This window comes from Impatiens glandulifera, chromosome 1 (assembly GCF_907164915.1).
Source record: "Impatiens glandulifera chromosome 1, dImpGla2.1, whole genome shotgun sequence".
Lineage (NCBI taxonomy): Eukaryota > Viridiplantae > Streptophyta > Magnoliopsida > Ericales > Balsaminaceae > Impatiens > Impatiens glandulifera.
In genome coordinates, this window is record NC_061862.1 from 47861209 (window position 1) to 47876700 (window position 15492).

General features: G+C 31.9%; 1 long non-coding RNA gene across 1 annotated transcript; it reads right to left on the reverse strand.

Annotated features, from left to right (window-relative positions):
- Window positions 1-2526: 2526 nt before the first annotated feature.
- On the reverse strand, window positions 2527-4274 carry LOC124922540. The gene is made up of 4 exons (XR_007097829.1): window positions 3781-4274; window positions 3338-3709; window positions 3180-3278; window positions 2527-3113 (listed from the first exon to the last, which is right to left on the reverse strand). It is a non-coding gene; the product is annotated as an uncharacterized LOC124922540 (long non-coding RNA).
- Window positions 4275-15492: the final 11218 nt, after the last annotated feature.

A 15492-nucleotide genomic window follows, 5' to 3' on the forward strand; every position in this document is an offset into this window, starting at 1 on the left:
TTAATTATTTTAACTCTATATTTCTTCTTTTTTTATATATTTTTTTATATTCACATTAATTATTAATTATTTTAAAATTGTTTAATCCCAATAATTGAATATAACAATTAAAATTCTTTCAATAAAAAAATCCTTCAACAAAAAAATAAATTAATTAAGAATTTAATAATTGAATAATAAAAACTCATTCATCAAACACTAAAAGAGTAATAATCAAATATTAGACAAAACAATTCATTTACTACTAATATAAGTCGTGAATAAAAATTAAATAAAAAATTATTAATTTCATTTTTATTTATATTAAACTAAATAAGAAAAAACTCCTTTTCATTTTTATTATATTAAATTAAATATAAAATAAAAATCTTCAAAAAAATATTACAGTAAAACATAAAATTCATAAATAAGTTGTTAAATTTTTTTAAAAAAATGAGAATTTAAGAAATATGAGGAATGAAAATTAATAAAAAAAGAAGATGAAATATAAAAGAGAAATTAATATTAAAATAATAAAAAAATTAAAAATAAAATAAATTACCTAGTTTAATTAATGAAAAAGAAAGAGAGAGAAAATATATTAATATTTAATTAATAAAAATATAAATTTAAAAATAAAAGTTAACCATGGTTATTAAAAGAGGTTAAATGAGCCAATTTTTGATAATACATATGTTTAAATGATCTTTTATTAGTATATACGTTTAAGTGAGCTAGTTGTACAAGTGCATACGTCTAAGTGAGATTTTTCCTAATATATATTTAAGAGTGTTTAATAATTGGTTTGAACCGAATATCTGACTCAACTTTAATTTACCGAATTAAAATTTCATTTTTGAATTTTAAACCAATTTAAATACAAATGCGGTTTTCGAGTTGAGTCAAACCGAAAACAAAATTTATTTTTTATTATTTATTTTATTTTATATATTATATAATTTAAATATATAATTAAATAGTTATATATTTAAATTAGATATAATAATTTCTAATCTATATTTTCTAATATACTCTTAAATTGTTCTAAATGCGGATGGAAATGGTTGTTAATTTGAATATTGATGCAATTATAAATGAATATGGGCAATATGGATATATTTGAAAAAAAATTGAATCACTAATAATAATAATAAAATATATATATATATATTTCCCTCTTCTTATCTATTAACTCTCATATTTTATTTTGGTTAATATATTTTATTTCTTTTCATATTTAATAGATGGGTTAAGGTAACCCGGAAAATCATTTGGTACTATGGCAAGTTCGATGTTTAAAAATTTTAAACTCAGTTTTGCGTGTCAGATTGTTTTTTAAAATAAAACATTATTTTAAAAAAAAATTAAATAATTGTAGAAACTTTTTAAATTAATTAAATGGGAATTTAAAGTAATCAAATTACAATTTATTTTTTAAAAAATTCGTTGTTTAAATTAATTTAAAATATTATTCATTATGGGTCAAATTGGTTCATACGAGATTAATGAAAGGATAAACCAACATATGGGCATGCCAAATTAAAAATGAAATTGCATGGTCCATGAAGAAAATCCTAAGAACCAAAGAAGAGGCATATCAGATGATAAAGTTCAGAATCGATATTAGAAGAGAAATATTTTTCAAGCACGATCAATGGCTAGAGAATAATCCCAAAAATTTTTAGCAGGAATTCCAATCTATTAGAGTCAGAATTATAAGAAATTGTTTCTTTTACTCAGTTAGAGATATTCAAGAAGAAACTGTAGCTCTATTTTGAGGAGTATTCCAAAAGAAGTAAGAATTATGAATCTGATCAATTATATGCAATTCAATGGAAACATGGATACAAATAGCTGAGATGCTATTATAAATGGAAAATTTGTGGCAGGAAAAACATGGGAGATCATTAGAACAAAAGAGGTTGTGGTCGATTGGCATAAAGTAGTTTGGCTTTCAAAGGTTATACATCGACACCAATCACTAATAAAAAAAAATACCTTATAGCGATTGATAAACCAATAGCTATTAACCTCCAAAACAATCGCTATAGGCCTATAGCGATTGGTCATAAACCAATCGCCATCAATCGATAGAAGTCTTCTCGTTATTGCCTTAATTGGCAACGGTGATTGGTAGATGACCAATCGTTATAGTCTTGTAGTGATTGGTTATTAAACCAATCGCAATTTCCATTTAGTCTATGGTTAAACCAATCGCAGTTTGCATTTAGTCTATGGCGATTGGTTGTTAAACCAATTGCAGTTTCCTTATGAGTGTATAGAGATTGGTTATTTGGACAATCTCAATTTCCTAATGAAGTGATTGGTATAACAACCAATTGCCATAGACTCATTAGAAAATTGTGATTGGTCCAATAATCACTCGCTACATGCAATATAAATAAAAGTATTAGATTTAAGAATATTACAATAATACCTATAAAACCGAAAATTTAACTACTATCATAATTATACCATAAACACCAAATACTCAATTGAACTAATATCATCATAACCAATATTATTAAACAAACACACAATCAAAATATTACCAAGATCATAACAAAAGAAGTTCTTAACACAAATACTAACATTTAAAATCAAAGTAGTATTACACAAATATTTGAAATCTAACCAAAATTATATAACAAAAGTTCTTACTTAACTCGTGTCTTCCCTAGAATTATTGTCGTCTTGTTGGGGCTACATAGGTAGAATTGTGGTTAATGACCCTTGACCCGATGATTGACTGCCAAGATTAGTAAACTAGGAAAATAAAGTAGGATCTATCGATGCACCGCCGGGTATAAACTGTGACATAAAACGCATCATCTCGGCTCTCTCCATCCTCAATCTCTCTTCCATATTAGCTTCCATTTGAGCCTTCTCCATCCTTAACCTCTCTTCCATTTTCTCTCCCATTCTGTTATTCATATCATCGATTTTATTTGCATTGTCATATTCTCTCGACGTAGTTCTTTTTTGGACATTACAAGTCCTCTAACTTTGGAAGCTAAAATTGATATCATTCTTATACTCTTTCCCTTGTCTTTGTCTTGAGGACTAAAAACTCCTTCAGCCAAATCGACATCAGAAATGTCGGGACGTTCAGCTCGCAATTGTCTTAATTCATCCTACAATAAAATATGTTAATATCAATAATAGATAAAATGTAAAGTAAACATATTTTATATACTTACCACTTTCTCTAGTATGTGTGGATCAACAGTTTTATCATTTTTGGTCCTAGTTGCCAAAAACAAATCTTCATAGTTTGGAACTGATCCTTCTTGAACTTTCTGAGAATGTAAGTTAAATTTCAATTCATTTGAAAACAAATTTAAAAAATAAGTCTTACCATTTCTCGTTGCAGTTGTGTAAAAGATTTTCTACCAAAATGATGTGCATATTTTGATTTTTTTTGTTTTCTATGATGGTAGCACTTCGTTTCTGCAATTAATATATAATGTTAGAATCAAAATGTTATATTAAGTACAAAATGTGAAAGAAGAACCTAGAATTTGTCGGTAAAGTAATGGTTTTAACGAAATAACTCCTAATCTTGTTGGGTCATTTCATCAGGCTTATCTGCCTTGATTGCTTCCACATTTCCTTCGTGTTTCCTTATCCTAGTGAGAGATATGTCGTACCTCCAATCCTCCCACCTCGCTTTCATGTGTCTCAAGGCGTCGTCTCGATAACTCTCAATATCATCTAAATCAAATTTATCCTGAAATAAAATGTTTTATAAGAAAAAATGATTAATTTTAAATAGAAATGTATTAAAAACAATTAACTTACAATAATAGATTGCCATAGAGTATTCAAGGTGGTGGAGGTGAGGTGGCGCCAATGGACCGTGCAATGTGGAATAATATTATTCTCTCGAACAATGGCCCCCAAATTCCAATTCCACATGCCCCTATTTTTGCAACATGACTTTCTTTCAATTGGGCTAAATGTGACATGCACCTTTTCTCCATTAACCGTCAATTTGGCCAATTTAAAGTTTTTGTTGCTAACTCGCTTTCTCTAGGAGTTTGAAGACTTTATATGTGTGCCTTCATCCGTCAATTGTGTGGGCTTAACTAGATTTTGCACATCATCATTAGTGAAATTCCGCTCATTAGTGGATGGTCGTGTGGGCTCTACCAACATTTTGCTCCTCAGGGATATCCTCCACTTGAGTATGCGACGAAGACTCACCCGAATTATTTTTTTTCTTTCTAAGGGTTTCTAAGGGCATTGAGTTGTGATTGTAAAAATCCAGGCTGAAAACTCTTTGGAGGTTCCATTTATACCTTAAAGAAATATTTAACCTTAACAAATAAACAATATACTTGAAAAAAATATTTAACATTAACATATAAACAATAACGAAGAATAATGAAGAAAAATAGCAATAGTAATATCATGCATTTGTCTGTTTAGGATTTGTCTTTGTTACAATATCCCAACCCAGTTTATTACCAATGTCTTTGACATAAAATATTTGTTTTGCAATTATAAACAGCTCATTTTGAATATCCCAACACTATCACATATATTTTTTCAATATGCATCACGTCTAAATTATGTCTCAACAATAAATCTTTCCAATAAGGTAATTCAAAGAATATACTCATCTTATTCCAATTGTCATCCCGATTTTGATGGTTCATAATATCCTTTCTATTGGGATCTCGAGTGAGAACTCTACCTTTCAAATCGCGTACTTGTCTAAGAATTTCACGTCCCGATAATAATTGAGGCGCACTTCTCAATTCGATAGTGTTATCGAACAATTCCTTTTGTCTACAAAATTTATGATTTGGTGGGAGAAATTGTTGATGACACATGTAACACTCTTTATTACCATTTTTCAATCTCATGGAGCAAGTGTTCTTATTACAAGATGGGCATGCCAATTTTCCCTTTGTACTCCATCTATACAAATTTGCATAAGCAGTGTCCAATTAAACTAGCACGCAATTTAAAGTTCTGAGAAGTTGAGACATCATAAGTTTACGCTGGTACTCCACAACTCACTTAATTCGTCAATTAACGGTTTTAAAAATACATCAATTGCATCGCATATACTCTCAAGACCCGGAATTAACATGGATAGTATAAAATTGGAAGAATTTATGCAAAGTGTTGGAGGAACGTTATAAGGAATGAGAATCACTAGCCAAATGTTATACGATATCTTTCCATTTGTAAACAGTTGAAATCCATCACTTGTGAGACCAAGTCTTACATTACGATGCTCGATTGCAAATTTTGGATAATCTTCATCGAATAATTTACATGCCAAAGAATTAGTGGGATGTCGCAAAACTTCATCATCAACCCTTGTATATTTGTGCCACGTCATTAAAGGAGCAGCTTTAGAACACATATATAATCTTTTCAATCTCAATATTAGTGGAAAATAACGTAACACCTTATTGGAGATAGTTTTTCCATTCGCTTTCTTCTTAAGTTCTCCACTCGATTCTTCAGTTTTCCACCGAGAAACTCCACACACTTTACATGAATTCAAAATCTTTTATCTTTTCGATACAACATATAACTGTTTTTACAAGAATCTATCTTCTCATAAGAAAGACTAACATCTGTAAGAAACTTCTTACAATGATAATAAAAATCGGTAAGATTAGAATTCACCGACAATACTTCTTCGTTTAACAATTTTAACAACATGTTAAAAGAAGAATTTGTCCATTGTCCAACATTCTTGAGGTGGAGTAATTTTAGTAATGTTGACGTCTTCATACAATGCTTGATTTAATTCGTTTTAGAGTCTCTAGAATTTTTTAGCATCCTCATTTGCCCCTTCCTCATTTGTCCCTTCCTCATTTGCTCCATCCTCATTTGCCCAATCCTCATTTGATGCATCAACATCAAGTGGATATAAATCGTTTATTATATTTCTCATACAAACATCCCCATCAAAATCATTACGCTCCAAGTTTACATTCACTTTAGCATCGATATGATGTTTTCCCAAATTATCTTCTTTAGTTTGTGTTGGTTTTTTTCCTTAGTCCATGAGGAAAAGTCCAGCAAATAGGCCCATCTTGGACCCTTCTTAATACACTTATTTGAAATCGAGATAATAAGAAGAGTTTTTAAAGCAAATTTCAGCAAAAGAAAGAGAGAGAAAAAGCAAGAAAGAAAAGAGAGAAAAACTTCAAGTTTTGGAGGTACTGTTCATTCTGAATTAGTCTTAGTGTTTTGATGATCACCGGAGTTTGCACTGTTAGATTGTCCTAATTTTTGGACAGAAGCTTCACAACTTCTGTGCCAACATTCTGGACGGTAGAAATCGGATTTTGAGGTCCGTAGGTCAGGGTTTTGTTTCCAGAACAGTAGTAGTTATTTCGGTGATATTCTTCCTTTCTTGTTCTTTGATTGTTTTCATATTTCTTGATGTGCATATTTCCAAAGGTATGATGAATTTGTATGCCTCTATTATTGTCTAAAGAAGACTTTGTATTGCTCTCTTGTTAGTGGTAGTGGATTTGAAGTGGCACTAGGTGTCCCGTGGTTTTTGACCCATTGAGGGGTTTTCCACGCTAACATTTTGTGTTGTTTGTGTGTGTGCTTTCTTGGTGTGTTACTCACTATTTTAGGGGTTGTGTTTATTGCATTTTTGTATACCTATTTGTTAGCTTTCTCGCAGGTTTAAACGGTTTGAGAAAGTGTTGTCAAACGAAGGTTAAATTCCGCATTTTGTTGTTTACCATTGTGGTGCATTTCCATCAAAGTGGTATCAGAGCCTTGGTTGTTTATTTGTGAATTGAATTGTTTGAACGATGAAAACTAATACAAGTAGGATGATTAATTTGAATGGTTCTAATTATCATGTTTGGAAGGCAAAAATGGAAGATCTCATATATGTGAAAGATTATTACTTACCTATTTTTGCTACTGATAAACTTGAGAATAAAACTGATGTAGAATGGACTATTTTGCATAGACAGGTTTGTGGATATATTCATAAATGTATGGAGGACAATGTTTTGAATCATATTGTTGGGGAGAGACATGCTCGTACTTTGTGGAACAAGCTTGAACAATTGTATTCTCGGAAGACTGGGAACAATAAATTGTTCTTAATTTAGCAATTGATCAAGTTATAGTACAGAGATGACACTCCTGTTACATATCACTTAAATACATTTCAGGGCATTGTGAATTAGCTTTCAGGAATGGGTATCAAGTTTGATGATGAGATTCAAGGTCTATGGCTACTTGGTACATTACTAGATTCATGGAAGACTTTTAGGGCATCATTGTCCAACTTTTCACTGGATGGTATTATCACCATGGAATTGGCTAAGGGAAGTGTTATGAATGAAGATATGAGAAGAAAGTCACAAGGTTCCTCTTCACAATTAGATGTCTTGGTCTTTGAAAGGCGGGGGAGAAGTCAAATTAGAAGTCCGGGTAACAGAGGAAATCAGTGTGGTACTAGAAACTCCGGTAAAGGGAAGTATACTAATGTTGAGTGTTACCATTGTGGTAAAAAGGGGCACACACTAAAGTTCTACATACAAGAAAAGAACGAGAAAAAGAAGAAAAGCTACAATAACTAAAACAATAATCAAAGGAAAGATGATGATGGCGGTGAAAAGGTTGAATTGAATACTATCACTAATGATTTCTTTGTTTGTTGTGATGATAATTTGGTGAACTTTGCACATGATGAGACGAGTTGGGTTATTGACAGTGGAGCTTCGTGTCATATTACATCACGAAGAGATTTTTATTCATCTTACACTCCAAGTGATTTTGGGGATGTCAAGATGGGTAATAGTGGGCTATCAAAGGTTGTTGGTATTGGAGAAGTTTGATTGAAATTTGATATTGGGATGGAGTTGGTTTTAAAAAATGTAAAACATGTTCTGGATATGAGATTAAATTTGATTTCTACAGGTTTACTTGATGATGGATACAACAACTACTTTGGTAATGGTTTGTAGAAACTCACTCGTGGTTCTTTGATCATGGCAAGAGGTAAAAGGTGCTTAAATTTATATGTGGAACAACCAGAGATCTCCAAGAGCATTGTTAATGTTATGGAGAATGTTGGCATAACTAAGATATGGTATAAGAGACTTGGTCATATGAGTGAAAAAAGGCATGGCTTTGTTGTCAAAGAAGTAAATGTTATCAGGTGTAAATGATGTCCAGTTGAAGAGGTGTTCTCATTGTCTTGTAGGTAAACAAAACAGAGTTTCCTTTAAGAGTCATCCTCCCTACAGAAGAGAGAACATACTTGATCTTGTTCATTCTGATGTTTGTGGTCCTATGAAGACAAAAACACTTGGTGGTTGCTCATATTTTGTCACATTCATTGATGATCACTCCCGGAAGGTATGGTTTTATACTTTGAAGTCTAAAGATCAAGTTTTAGATGTGTTTAAGTAGTTTCATGCCTTATTTGAGAGAGAGACTAAAAAAGCTCAAGTGTATTCGGACAGAAAATGGAGGTGAATACATTGGGTCATTTGATGTTTACTATAGAGAGCATGGTATTCGGCATCAAAAGACTCCTCCAAAGATACCACAGTTGAATGGCTTAGTAGAGCGGATGAACAGAACATTGGTTGAGAGAGTCAGATGTTTGCTTTCACATTTAAGGTTATCGCGTTCCTTTTTGGGTGAAGCGTTGAACATGGCGGTACATGTTATTAATATAACCCCTTGTGTTCCTTTGTAGTTTGATGTTTCTAACAGGGTTTGGAGCGGCAAAGAAGTTTCTTACAGTCACTTGTGAGTCTTTGGATGCAAGGCATTTGTGCATATTCCCAAAGATTAAAAGTCAAAGCTTGATGTGAAGTCTAATTTTTGCGCATTCCTCGGCTATGAAGATGATGAGTTTGGGTACAGGCTTTATGATCCAGTTTAGAAGAAGCTTGTTTGAAGTCGGGGTGTTGTGCTTATTGAAGATCAGATTTTGAAGGATGTTGAGAAGACAGAGACAATTCCTCAACATAGTGATGATCTTATTGATTTGGGTCTAGTTCCTCTACAACATGTTGACACATAGGTTGGAGATGATGTTCCTATTAATGACCATGGTTTTGATGATGTTGATGCTCAAGAGAAAGATATAGATGAAGTTGTTCATCCAGAGTTACCAGTTCCAGACATGCCACCATGTGTTCCACTCGGACGGTCTACGAGAGATCGTCATCCTTCTGTACGGTATTCTGCAAACGAGTATGTTCTTCTCACTAATGAGGGGGAGCCTGAGTATTATGCAAAAGTTATAGAAGATGTGCACAAGAAAGAATGGGTTGAAGTTATGCAAGATGAGATGGATTCCTTGTATAAGAACAATACTAATGAGTTGGTGAAGTTGCCTAAAGGCAAGAGAGCATTGAAGAACAAGTGGGTTTATAAGGTGAAGACCGATGAGTTCACCTCACAACCCAGATACAAAGCTATATTTGTGGTCAAAGGATTCAACTAGAAAAAGGGTATTGATTTCGATGAGATTTTATCTCCGGTCGTGAAGATGGGTTCTATTCGGGTGGTTCTTGGTTTAGCGGTCAATCTTGAGGTTGAGCAAATGGATGTCAAGACTGCTTTTCTTCATAGTAAATTGGATAAGGAAATCTACATGGAGCAGCCTAAAGGGTTTCAGGTAGAAGGTAAAGAAGACTATGAGTGTAGACTTCAGAAAAGTCTATATGGGCTGAAGCAGGCATCGAGACAGTGGTATAAGAAGTTTGAGTTTGTTATGGGGGAGCAAGGCTACTGAAAGACTACTTCAGATTATTGTGTTTTCTTTCAGAGGTTTGGTGATGATGATTTCATTATTTTATTGCTTTAAGTTGATGACATGCTTATCGTTAGAAAGAATGTAGGAAGAATTGCTAAGTTGAAACAGCAATTGAGCAAGTCTTTTACAATGAAAGACTTGGGGCCAACAAAACAGATTCTTGGGGTACGGATCACTCGAGATAGAGCTGCCAAGAAGTTACACATGTCACTAAAGCAATACATTGAGAAGGTTCTTTGTAGGTTCAACATGGACAAAGCTAAAGTGGTTAGTTCTCCTCTTACTACCAACTTTAAGCTAACAGATTAAGATTTTCCTACTTCAAAGGAGGACATTGAAGATATGGATAAGGTTCCATATGCCTCAGCGGTTGGTAGCTTGATATATGATATGGTGTGTACAAGGCCGGATTTAGCTCATGCAGTTGGTGTTGTTAGTCGTTTTCTGTCAAATCCTTGTAGGAAGCATTGGGAAGTAGTTAAATGGATTCTCAGATATCTGTGCGATACTTCCAAACTGGGTATCACATTTGGAAATGAAAAGTCAGTGCTTATGGGATACACAGATTCTGATATGGCTGGAAATAAGGATAACATGAAATGCACTTCTAGATATTTGATGACAATTACAGGGGGAGATATTTCATGGCAATCAAGATTGCAAAAGTGTGTGGCCTTATCGACAATAGAGGCTGAGTATATGGCAGCAACGGAAGCTTGCAAAGAACTATTGTGGTTGAAAAGATTTATGCAGGAGCTTGGCTTCAAGCAACAATGCTACGTGGTTCTTTATGATAATCAAAGTGCAATACACCTTGCTAAGAATCCCATGTTTCATAAGAGAATGAAACATGTTAATGTGCGGTATCATTAGATTAGAGAATCTCTTGAAGATGGGTTATTTAAACTTGATAAAGTTCACACTGATGATAATGGTTCCGATATGTTGACAAAGGCATTGGCAAGGGAAAAGTTGAAAGTGTGTTGTTCGATCGCCGGGATGGTGAACTCATCCTCAAAGTCAGAAAAATGGGGAGATTTGTTGGGTTTTTTATTTTTCTTAATCTATGAGGAAAAGCCCAACAAATAGGCCCATCTTGGACCCTTCTTAATACACTTATTTTGGAGCAAGATAATAAGAAGAGTTTTTTTAAGCAAATTTCAGCAATAGAAAGAGAGAGAAAAAGCAAGAAAGAAAAGAGAGAAAAACTTCAAGTTTTGGAAGTAATGTTCATTCCGAACTAGTCTTAGTGTTTTGATGATCACCGAAGTTTGCACCGTTAGATCGTCCTAATATTTGGACAAAATCTTCACAACTTCTGGGCCAACATTCTGGACAGTAGAAATCGGATTCTGAGGTCCGGAGGTCAGGGTTTCATTTCTATAACAGTAGTAGTTATTTCGGTGATATTCTTCCTTTATTGTTCTTTGATTGTTTTCATATTCCTTGATGTGCATATTTCCAAGGGTATGATGAATTTGTATGCCTCTATTATTTTCTAGAGAAGACTTTGTATTGCTCTCTTGTTAGTGGTAGTGGATTTTAAGCGGCACTAGGTATCCCGTGGTTTTTGACCCATTTAGGAGTTTTCCACGCTAAAATTTTGTGTTGTTTGTGTGTGTGCTTGCTTGGTGTGTTACTCACTATTTTAGAGGCTGTGTTGATTGTATTTGTGCATACCTATTTGTTAGCTTCCTTGCAGATTTAAACGGTTTGGGAAAGTGTTGTCAAACGAAGGTTAAATTTCGCATTTTGTTGTTTACCGTTGTGGTGCATTTTCATCAGTTTGTACTTTAGAACTACTATCAATTTGTACAGCAATCCTATCATTGCATCTTCATTTTTCTCCATGATACTTCCAAAATATGTAGCTCTTCCTTATTCCATTCAAAATCAAATGTTTCCTTACGTCTTGTTTGTCTAAATATACTCTATTATCACATTTAACGCATGGACATGCAATGTTAGTAATTCGGCCAGAACTCACAGCAAAACTAAGAAAAAAATCGACTCATTGAATGTATTCCAGAAGATGTCGATCTTTTTCCGTATACATCATCAATTTTTTATCAGGGATATCCATATCTAAACCTAAATCAATACATATCAAAAAGTCATATTTATCAAAAATACATATCATAACCTAAATCAATATCATGTCAAAACTTAAATCAATATCATATCAAAATGTCCTAAATCAATATCTATCAAAACCTAAATCAATATCTATCAAAACCTAAATCCAACATCAAATCATGCACATAATTTTTTATTAGTAATTTCAACTATGGCCTAAGAATTTAAGTTTAAATACTTGGATTCAATGAAAAATTCGGTCTCAAATGTAAAAAAAAAAAAAGAACTCAAGTGGCGCGAGGAAAACACGTCTTCAACAACTCCTCGATCTAGCACTCAACCAAAAAACAATGAAATTAAAGCACAAATTCAAATACCCCAATCATGAAACTACTCAACAAAAAAAATAATAAACAAAATCACAATTTTGAAACCAACAACATATATTAGCATTTAACCACACAAGCAAAAAAAAAAAAATTCTAAATCATAAACTAAACATTATAGCCAAGAACACATCAAATGAAAATTTACTAACAAACTAGAACATGACATGTGTTTCATCTTGTTTCACTACACAAATAAAACAAAGTGTATTCCAATTTCAGGAGTAAGACCTGCCCGACTACAATCTGAAAATACAACTTGAAGCTGGGATTTCCTCTTCCTAATTTCTTTCTAGCATTTGTATTCTACAAGAGCTCCAGATCTGTCTTTTGAATAAATTTGATGTTGCCAGCATATATATATATAATGGAATAAAAAATAACCAAAGCAGCATAAATTCATAGCAATCCACAATATTCCACTATTTTTAGTTCTCAAAATCTTAACTTTTATTGAAGCACTGGATTCGCCAAATAACAATCCAATCAACAAAGATAGGTATAATTCTCAAGTTCTCCCAACTCATTCATAAAGTAACTTAAACTTTCAGATATATTTTCAATATATTTCCATTCAGAAAGAACACAAGTATCTAAGGAAGACAATCGAAAAACAAATAATCAAAAACCAAAAATACACTGAAACAAGCACCAAACAATAAAGTTACAAATTTTAGAAAACCTAAAGCATCAAAGCATTAAGCTATAAATTTCTTACTTATACAAGTACATAACTATAGGAAAATCAATAAAGCGAGCAAGAGAGAGATATTTTTGTTTACCTATGAGAGAGAGCGCGCTTGAACGGTGAAGCGGCTCCAGATTGGCGGATTGGAGCTTTAAATCCCGCGATTTTTGGATGGAATAGACGAGATTGGCGAAGCGCTTCAAATCCTCCTCTGATTGGCGACGGATGTGGATCTTGAACGGTGGTGGTTGCGGATCTTGAACGACGGTGGCTGCGAATCACAGATATTGAAAGAGGTAAGCGGCGGAGAAAGAGATAAGTTGGAAGCAAGGGAGGCTTTCGGTCTGTAAATGGTTTAAATAGGAAATAGCGATTGGTGTGGGAACCAATCACTAGTATCACTTAAGTAGATAGCGATTGGTCAATGTACCAATCGCTAGTATATAGGTAATTGCGATTGGTCATTGTACCAATCGTAATTATGTTTGAGTTATATTTTTGTGACCATGTGATCATGGGTTCGAGTCCCATGGTAAGAGTTAGGCCTTATTCGGTTGTGGGTTTTTTTAAAACCAAGAGAGATAAAAATTGAATGATGGGTGATGATTTTGATAAGGTAATGATTATTTTTTATAAAAAAGACTTAAAGGGTATTGATATATCTAATAAAATAATATTAATAATTTAAAATAAAGGGTATTTTAGTATTTTGGTTAATGAAATAAGTGATGTGATTGGTGAGAATTAGAAAACTAATTTGATAAAGATTAATATAAAAACTTTTAACGAACCAGGCCTTAGTTTAATTTTTTTTTTACTATTTCCAATAAAAGTTTTTAAAAATCAATTTTTGTGATGATGTTGAAAAAAAAAATTTAATTAGTAACAATTTTATATGGAATAAACTTTTGGGTAAATCTTTGACAAAATAAATAGTGTTGAAATTTTTTTTATTATAATAATAAGTAATAATTTGAGTAACTCAATTAACAAATTTAAAAGAATTTATTTTTTAAATTATAATTTGAAATGTGGATTAATAAAAAAATGATAAAAATAAAATAAAAACAAGACAACCCTAAAACCAAATTACAATAATTAACCCAGATTGATGGGTTTAAATGATATTATCAATATTAAAAAATCACGATAATTAACACAAATTAATGGTCTATATGCTATTATTATGAAGGATATTTAATATCTTCCCAATCAATGAGCTAGTTTGGGAAATAATCTATTTTTTACCAAGTCAATCTCAAAATCATTTAGTATTATTGGTATTTATAGGTATACATTCAATTTAAACTCTTTAAGGCAAATCATTGTTTATCAATGTTATAGCGATTGGTCTAATTTCAATCGTTAATATGCTTAAGGAATGGCGATTGGTTTCTTATCCAATCTCCATTAATAAAATCATAGTGATTGGTTCCTTTTCCATTCGCTACTAATCTTCAATAATGCGCCAAAAGCAGACGCCATTTTTTCCCGGTTTTTTAATAGGTCTATAACGATTGTTTTGTAACCAATCGTCGTTATGTCAAGGTAGTAGTGATTGGTCTAAAGACCAATCGTCATTCTCAAAGTAGTAGCGATTAGATCCAATCGCTATGTTTGCTCTCTAATTGGCCTTCTTTGACTAGTGAGTTCATCTTTTGGTTGACATTCAGAAAAATATTAGCGACAAGAGACAAAATTAAGAAGTATATGAATATTTCATGCGTCAATTGCTCAATCTGCGTAGTAAAATAGGAAACCATTGACCACCTATTTGGGAAGTGCGCGTTTGTAACCAAGTTGTGGATCAATTTTGTTCAGAACATGAATATCATTAACTTTTATAAAGAAAAAAAGCTAAGGCGATAGTTTTTACGCGAATGTTTTTAAATGTTTTTTTGGAGCCCTGGTCTACCATATCTGTAGAGAAAGAAATACAAGAATTCATAACATTAATAAGATAACAGAATGAAAAGTTTGGGATAATATTGTTTCAGATAGCAACGTTCTCATACATATATGGAGGTGAATTCCAATTAATAAAACAGTTGAAAGTTCAGTCAAAGGTGGAATATCGCTTATAAAATTATTACAAAGAAATGAAAGTTCAAATAGTTCTTGTTTGATAATTTGTTTGTAATTTAATTGTTTGTTGTTCTGTTTATTCTATAATCTAATTGTTTAAAACTCATTTGGTATTTTTAATAAAGTTAAGGTATGTGTTTAGCTTTATTTCTTAAAACTCATTTCTTTTTTTTAGATTTTTTTAATGAAATGGCACTAAGCCGTTTCTCAAAATCACTACATATTTATAATTAAAAAATATAAAATATAAAAAAACTTATTAATTTATGTGGTATTTAATAAACAGAACAAAACATAAACAATTAAATTTTAAGTTTTCAATATTTAAATTAGCTTAATAATACTTAAAATTATTTTTTAAAAAATATATAAATTATTATACCCTTATATATTAATTATATTAATTATTATTTTAATATATTATATTATATAATTGATAAATTACCTAACAATAATTAAACTAAATACTAATATTTTTTTAAAATTGTATATTAAATTAT